Source organism: Hylobates moloch, unplaced genomic scaffold (assembly GCF_009828535.3).
Source record: "Hylobates moloch isolate HMO894 unplaced genomic scaffold, HMol_V3 SCAFFOLD_5, whole genome shotgun sequence".
Taxonomy (NCBI): Eukaryota; Metazoa; Chordata; class Mammalia; order Primates; family Hylobatidae; genus Hylobates; species Hylobates moloch.
This window is the reverse complement of record NW_026652280.1, coordinates 10,787,683-10,794,301: the sequence shown is the minus strand read 5'-3', so window position 1 is coordinate 10,794,301 and position 6,619 is coordinate 10,787,683. Positions and strand designations below refer to the sequence as shown.

General features: G+C 30.2%; 1 pseudogene; it reads right to left on the bottom strand.

The window, feature by feature from the left end:
* Positions 1-357: 357 nt before the first annotated feature.
* Positions 358-505, bottom strand: LOC116470134 (U2 spliceosomal RNA; annotated as a pseudogene).
* Positions 506-6,619: the final 6,114 nt, after the last annotated feature.

Here is a 6,619-nt window from a genome sequence, read left to right as displayed (position 1 = left end):
AATGTATAATACCATCTGGTGGGAGATGTTGATAATCGGGGAATCTATGCATGTGTGGGGCCAGAGGCTAGAGAAGATATTACTGTACTTTCCTTTCAATTTTGCCGTGAACCTAAAATTCTTCTGAAAAATATCAATTGAAAAAAAAATCTAAAACCTATGAACAAAAAATTTAGATGTATTTCAATAATTCAGACATATATGTGAAATTCTTTTTGAGAAGATTACAAAATTTTTGTAGGTCTTGAAAGAAGCCTTAAATAAACGAGGAGCTTACATTTATGGATAATACATTATAATAAGAATGTCATTTCTCCCTAATCTTTAAGTTTACCCAGAATACCAACAGAGACCTACATAGAATATGTCAAATTGTACTGAAATTAACATCAAAGACAGCAAAGAGAATAAATTTCAAGAAAGGCTTATGTCTTTTCTGAAATAAGTTTTAAGCTGGTAAGAACAGATACTACACTTGATCTTAGCCAAAAGGCTGAGAAGCAATGAAAAATATTTTTAAAAGGAAGGGTACTTCCATATCATCAGATGTCAATAGGCCTTTAAATCTATAATAATTAAGATAATGTATATTTTTGCATAGATAATATGCCATGTTTGCTGATATTGTGAAACATTTTATGTCAAATAGCATGTGTTCAACTAAATTCATGAAGAAATAACCTTTGAATTGTAATTCCTATTAATTAACATCAAATACATCATTAAATGCCCCTAACATTTTTCTAGGAACTTTCTCCTTCAGATATTTTTATCTGAAGAATTAACACGTTTAAAAACATGGTCAGGTGCTGTATTTATGTCTGGTAATTTACATTACTTCTAAAATGAACTAACAACAATATGCAAACCCAAGTACCGATGGTCTCCTTTTTACTTATTTTTTGAGATTGCAGTATTTTCACTGTATTTGTGGAATAATAGTTGTACATGCACACATATGGGGTATATGTGTATCTGTTATAATATTGTGAGTGCAATGAGATCAAGGATGTTATTTGTCTTGCTCTTTGCTTTATAACTAACACCTAGATCAATTGCTGGAATATATCATGTGTATAAGAAATAAACATGGGAAGGGCAACAATTTTCTTGAATGAAAAATATTTTCCATTAGTAAAAAGTAAAGCAGTTTCTTTATTTCATTTTTTAAAAAACATTATATCATGGCAGGTGGGAAAGGAATTTTGTGTTGAAAATGTGAAACATAAGTCATTTGGTATATTTCAACTTTTTAAAAGATATTTTTGGGGAGAAACTGAGTACCAGAAAAAATTTATGGAGTAAAAGCAAGGCAATGTTAACCAAGTGTCAGCTTGCCAATTTTTCTAGAGTTGTAAGTCAATAATTCTTTCAGAAATACATCTTGAGATTGAATATGTAATATTTAGAAGATCTGCAGAAATAGAGCCATTATCTTTGTTATTTTTTTCCTAAGTCATGAATCAAAATGCTGATGTAGTACAAAAACATATTTAAGAGGCAAGGTGAATAAAGCAATGGGAAAGCTCTGACATTTTAAAGGATAAAATTGCAAGACGGTAAACATTTTAATTTTGAGGGGTGTGTGTGTGTCTGTGTGTATTTGCATTTATTGGAAAATAAATGGTTGACCACTTTTCATATATGTATTTGCATTTAATATTTTGATTTATATTGTTCCTCAATGAACTTTCATAGTCTTTATCTTATTTTGGTTTGGAGAAGAAAAATTTCAATATGAATGGGCAAATTTCCTAAGTAATCTATGTATTTCTAAATATTTTTCTTATTTTAATGAATAAGAAGATTGTAAAATAGAAAACATTCTATGATTATTTAATTCTTCATGATACAGAGAAAAAGGAAATTAAAACCAAATTAATCAACTTCCTAAATGAGTAATCACATCGTATATTAAATATTATTTAATTGCCATTTTATATTATAACAAAATAACTCACAATCACCATTATTATGGTGGCTGTACTTTTAGTAGAATTTCCTGTACAGGTGCCTAGAGCATTTTTATATGCTCTTTTATCAGACAAACAGAAATACCAACATACATACATTATTTTAACATATAAAGTTGTCTAATTTGGTGATAAGAATTGAGGTATAGGAGGAGGTAAAAGAAAGAGATCTAATGGTTTTTACCCACAGAAATAGATATGTGAAATATATTTAATTAATTTAATATGATAAATATATAGATAGACTAATAGTTTATTCAAATCAATGATATATGTTCTATTTATGATCTTTAATTATTACTATATTAACATTTTTCATAATATCTTGGCTCAGTGCTAGATTTTTATATAGAATGAAAGAAAGGAGGGCATTTGATCTATTTTAAGCAATGTATTTCCATTGTTGTACCCACAGTTATTTCTAAAATAAGAGAAATGGCTTGAATTCTAAGATATGTGTCTAGCTCTGCACAATTACCAGATTATGCTAAGTAAAAATTATGCAGAGTAATGGAACATTTAAATTTTATATTTGTTTTCCATTCTAATATAAAATAAATCATTTACACCTAAATATATTATTTTCAAGGAATCTAGAATGTAAATAATTTGTAATCTAATATATTACATAATATTTGTGAACATTTCTTCATTACATTTTGCTAGCTTAAAATTAAGCTATGATTATATAAATTTTTATTTCATCTTCCTGATAAATTTACCACATTCTCTGCACTTTGAAAATGCCTTTTATGTGTAGATTTTCATTTATTCTCACCTTATTTTAATATTTTATATATTTTCCTGTTACCATATCTATGACTGTTCCATAACTCCAATTATAATTTAGATATTTCTTTTAAAATTGACTTGCTTAGGAGAAAATGCAGATCATGTCAACGAACTAAAGTATTTCTCTTCATGGTTTTTATATCTTAAATTATCTTTATTTTTGTTGTATTTTCATGATTAAAATTAAACTTAGTCATTCGTATGACATGGGTTTATATTTCTTAGTTTATGTGATCCATAGGCACATAGGAGTCACTGCTTAAGAAACCTGTGATTAGAATATTCATGCAGCTCTTTACTTTTGCAATATTATATTAACATTATTATTGCCACGTCTGTCAAGAACACTATAGAACTCTTGCTGTGAAACTTGCTTACACAGTCGGATGTGAGGACAAAAATATTGATTCAATCACGGATGATTTTCTAGTACCACAGCTGATGCTCCATGTTTACTTAGGGTTATCACATTTTATTGATTAATCATTTTATGACATATGCAATTGACACACTCAAATAGCAAAATATATAGTGACAGGTATTCAAATTTAAGAAGTGTCTTCCACTTTCAGAAATGCCCATTTTGAAAAATGCTGCTATTAAGTAAAAAGAAAGTGGTCTGAGTTATTTAGGTAAATTTGCATGTGTATAAGCAGAAAGTTGACAGAGTTTGCATTTTTAACTATAAACATAATAGAAACATCTCAGTGACCCATACAAAATCTAAATTTCCCCTTTCATTGAAAATAATGTAAGAACATAAATGCCAATAATTTGTACTATAACTTTTACAAAAGTATACTTTATTTGTATCTTTTCATGGTAAATAAAAATAGCTAATGTATTATAATATTCAGAATTTTATTATATTATTTATTTACTGATATTATTTACTGATATTTATTAACTTATTTTATTATATATTTTATATTAAATATATATTATATATATTTATTTTATTATTTACTGATATTAACTGATATTTATTTACTGATATTTATTTACTGATAATATTCAGTATTTTATTATATTATTTACTGATATTATTATAATATCAGTATTATAATATTCAGTATATTATAATATTCAGTAACTCATTTATGTATTATAGAATTTCTGGCTCAGAAACAAAGAATGAAATGTGCTTATGGGAGGGAGAGAGAAAGGGGGAAGGAAGGGAAGAAGGAAGGGAAGAAGGAAGGGAAGAAGTAAAGAAGGAAGGGAGGGAGGAAGGAGGGAGAAAGGAAAAGAAGGTGCTGAGTTGCTTTTTAAACTTCTTTAAGACATTAAGTGCAGAATTGGAATCTACCTACCCTGCTGAATCTTCTGCTTACATTATATACTTCACTGCATTAAATTTGCTTGAGCTCTGCTCTTCACATTTTAGCAATGTTAGCTTTATTTATTAACTTTATTTTTAAAAGTCTATCACCTCTTGGTACATAAAAATAAGTGCCTTCATTTATTTAAGCTATATTGTCAAATATTTCTGGTCATGGAATAAAAAATTTAGAGTTTTTCTACAAAATCTAAGATTTAGTATGCATGTTTTTTATTAAAAATATTAAATTTTTTAAAAGACATCAGAAATGTTGACTCAGCAGTAATAAAATTTACAGGCATAATTTCACAAGCCAAAAAACGCCCACAAATATTTTCAATGAGGGGCTAGCGTCTGATGGGTTTTATTTGCACTAATTTGCAAATCTAACTTACAATGGTTAGAACACTAAGGGACTTTATCAAATTAGGATATTAAAACTTTAGATGGTCAATTGATGTTTCTACTTAATTTCCTAAGTTATTTAATAATTGGTCATATATTCGAGAAACTTACCTATACAGGGATTAAATATAAACTGCATATGATGGTGTTTTGCTTGTTATTAAAATATTATACTCCATTGTTAATATCAAAAATTAGAATCACATTCATCATTTAAGAGATTTCCAAACTTTGTTGTATTTTAATTTAACCGTGGGATGAGATATTTTGGAGACTGAAAGCAGTTATTCATTGAGCTACAGAATGGTTATATTAGGAAAGTCTGAAAATGGGTGATCAAGTGTTTCTGAATGAGCCACCCTGCAAAATTCCAATATTACCTTTGTCTTTTGTTCTCCTACATACCTGCTAATGCTCACTTCCAAAGTGTATCTATTTCAGCTGACACCGGCACTTGGACCTAATGGTAGACGAGGTCTTTGCCACTATTTAGCCCATTACCAAGGTGGTTATGTGGAGCTGCCAGCCTTCTCTGCTGGACCGCCCTTTCTAAGTGGCCATCTTCATACACCTTATGTCTGATTCTGCAGAGAGAATAGAGAATTTCTTGACTTGGGATGCTTTTTGCATTTACAAATCAAATATCTATTATTTGCATGCAGCCCTACCTTCCTTATACCAGAATTATATAAAAGTTCCTCTTTAAAACAAATTTATCCTATTTTGTTCTTGATCTTATTTTCTTCAGCTCATCTGAAGTCTGAACTTTGTCATAAAAATTATTGTCTCTCTTCATACATTCTCTAACTTTTTCTTTATACTGGTCCCTTCAATGTAGGCAATTGCATATACTCAAGTCTTTGAAAGAATTACAAACCCAAATATTGCTAGGCCAGTACTGCCTGCTCTTACAATTCTAATTTTTGTGTTTAACTATTTTTCTTGCAAATTCCTTGGGCTTCATATTCTCAAGTTTCTCATTGCTATGTCCAATTCCTCAATTGTCATTTATTTTAACTTAATAAACACTCATAAAATGAATACTATATGCTCAGCACTATTCTAAGCATTGTGTACATATGTATTATATGTGTATATGTTATCTCAGTCCGCCTGTTTTTTAATATCTTGCAAATACTTTATTTCTAATTATTAAAGCAATATTTACTTATTCCAGACAAAATTTTAGACCACGTAAAGTAAAACACAAAAGTTATCCACAATCTCAGAAACAAATACTATTCACTGATAATATTTTGCTCTATTTTGCATATTTTTGTGATTGCATGTGTGTATACATGTTTATTTTTGTACATATGTTGTGTGTGTATTTATTTTTGCTTTTTTTTTTAAATTATACTTTAGGTTTTAGGGTACATGTGCATAATGTGCAGGTTTGTTACATATGTATCCATGTGCCATGTTGATTTCCTGCACCCATTAACTCGTCATTTAGCATTAGGTGTATCTCCTAATGCTGTCCCTCCCCCCTCCCCCAACCCCACAACAGTCCCCAGAGTGTGATGTTCCCCTTCCTGTGTCCGTGAGTTGTCATTGTTCAATTCCCACCTATGAGTGAGAACATGCGGTGTTTGGTTTTTTGTCCTTGCGATAGTTTACTGAGAATGATGTTTTCCAGTTTCATCCATGTCCCTACAAAGGACATGAACTCATCATTCTTTATGGCTGCATAGTATTCCATGGTGTATATGTGCCACATTTTCTTAATCCAGTCTATCGTTGTTGGACATTTGGGTTGGTTCCAACTCTTTGCTATTGTGAATAGTGCCGCAATAAACATACGTGTGGATGTATGCAGCCAAAAAACACATGAAGAAATGCTCATCATCACTGGCCATCAGAGAAATGCAAATCAAAACCACAGTGAGATACCATCTCACACCAATTAGAATGGCCATCATTAAAAAATCAGGAAACAACAGGTGCTGGAGAGGATGTGGAGAAATAGGAACACTTTGACACTGTTGGTGGGACTGTAAACTAGTTCAACCATTGTGGAAGTCAGTGTGGCGATTCCTCCGGGATCTAGAACTAGAAATACCATTTGACCCAGCCATCCCATTACTGGGTATATACCCAAAGGACTATAAATCATGCTGCTATAAAG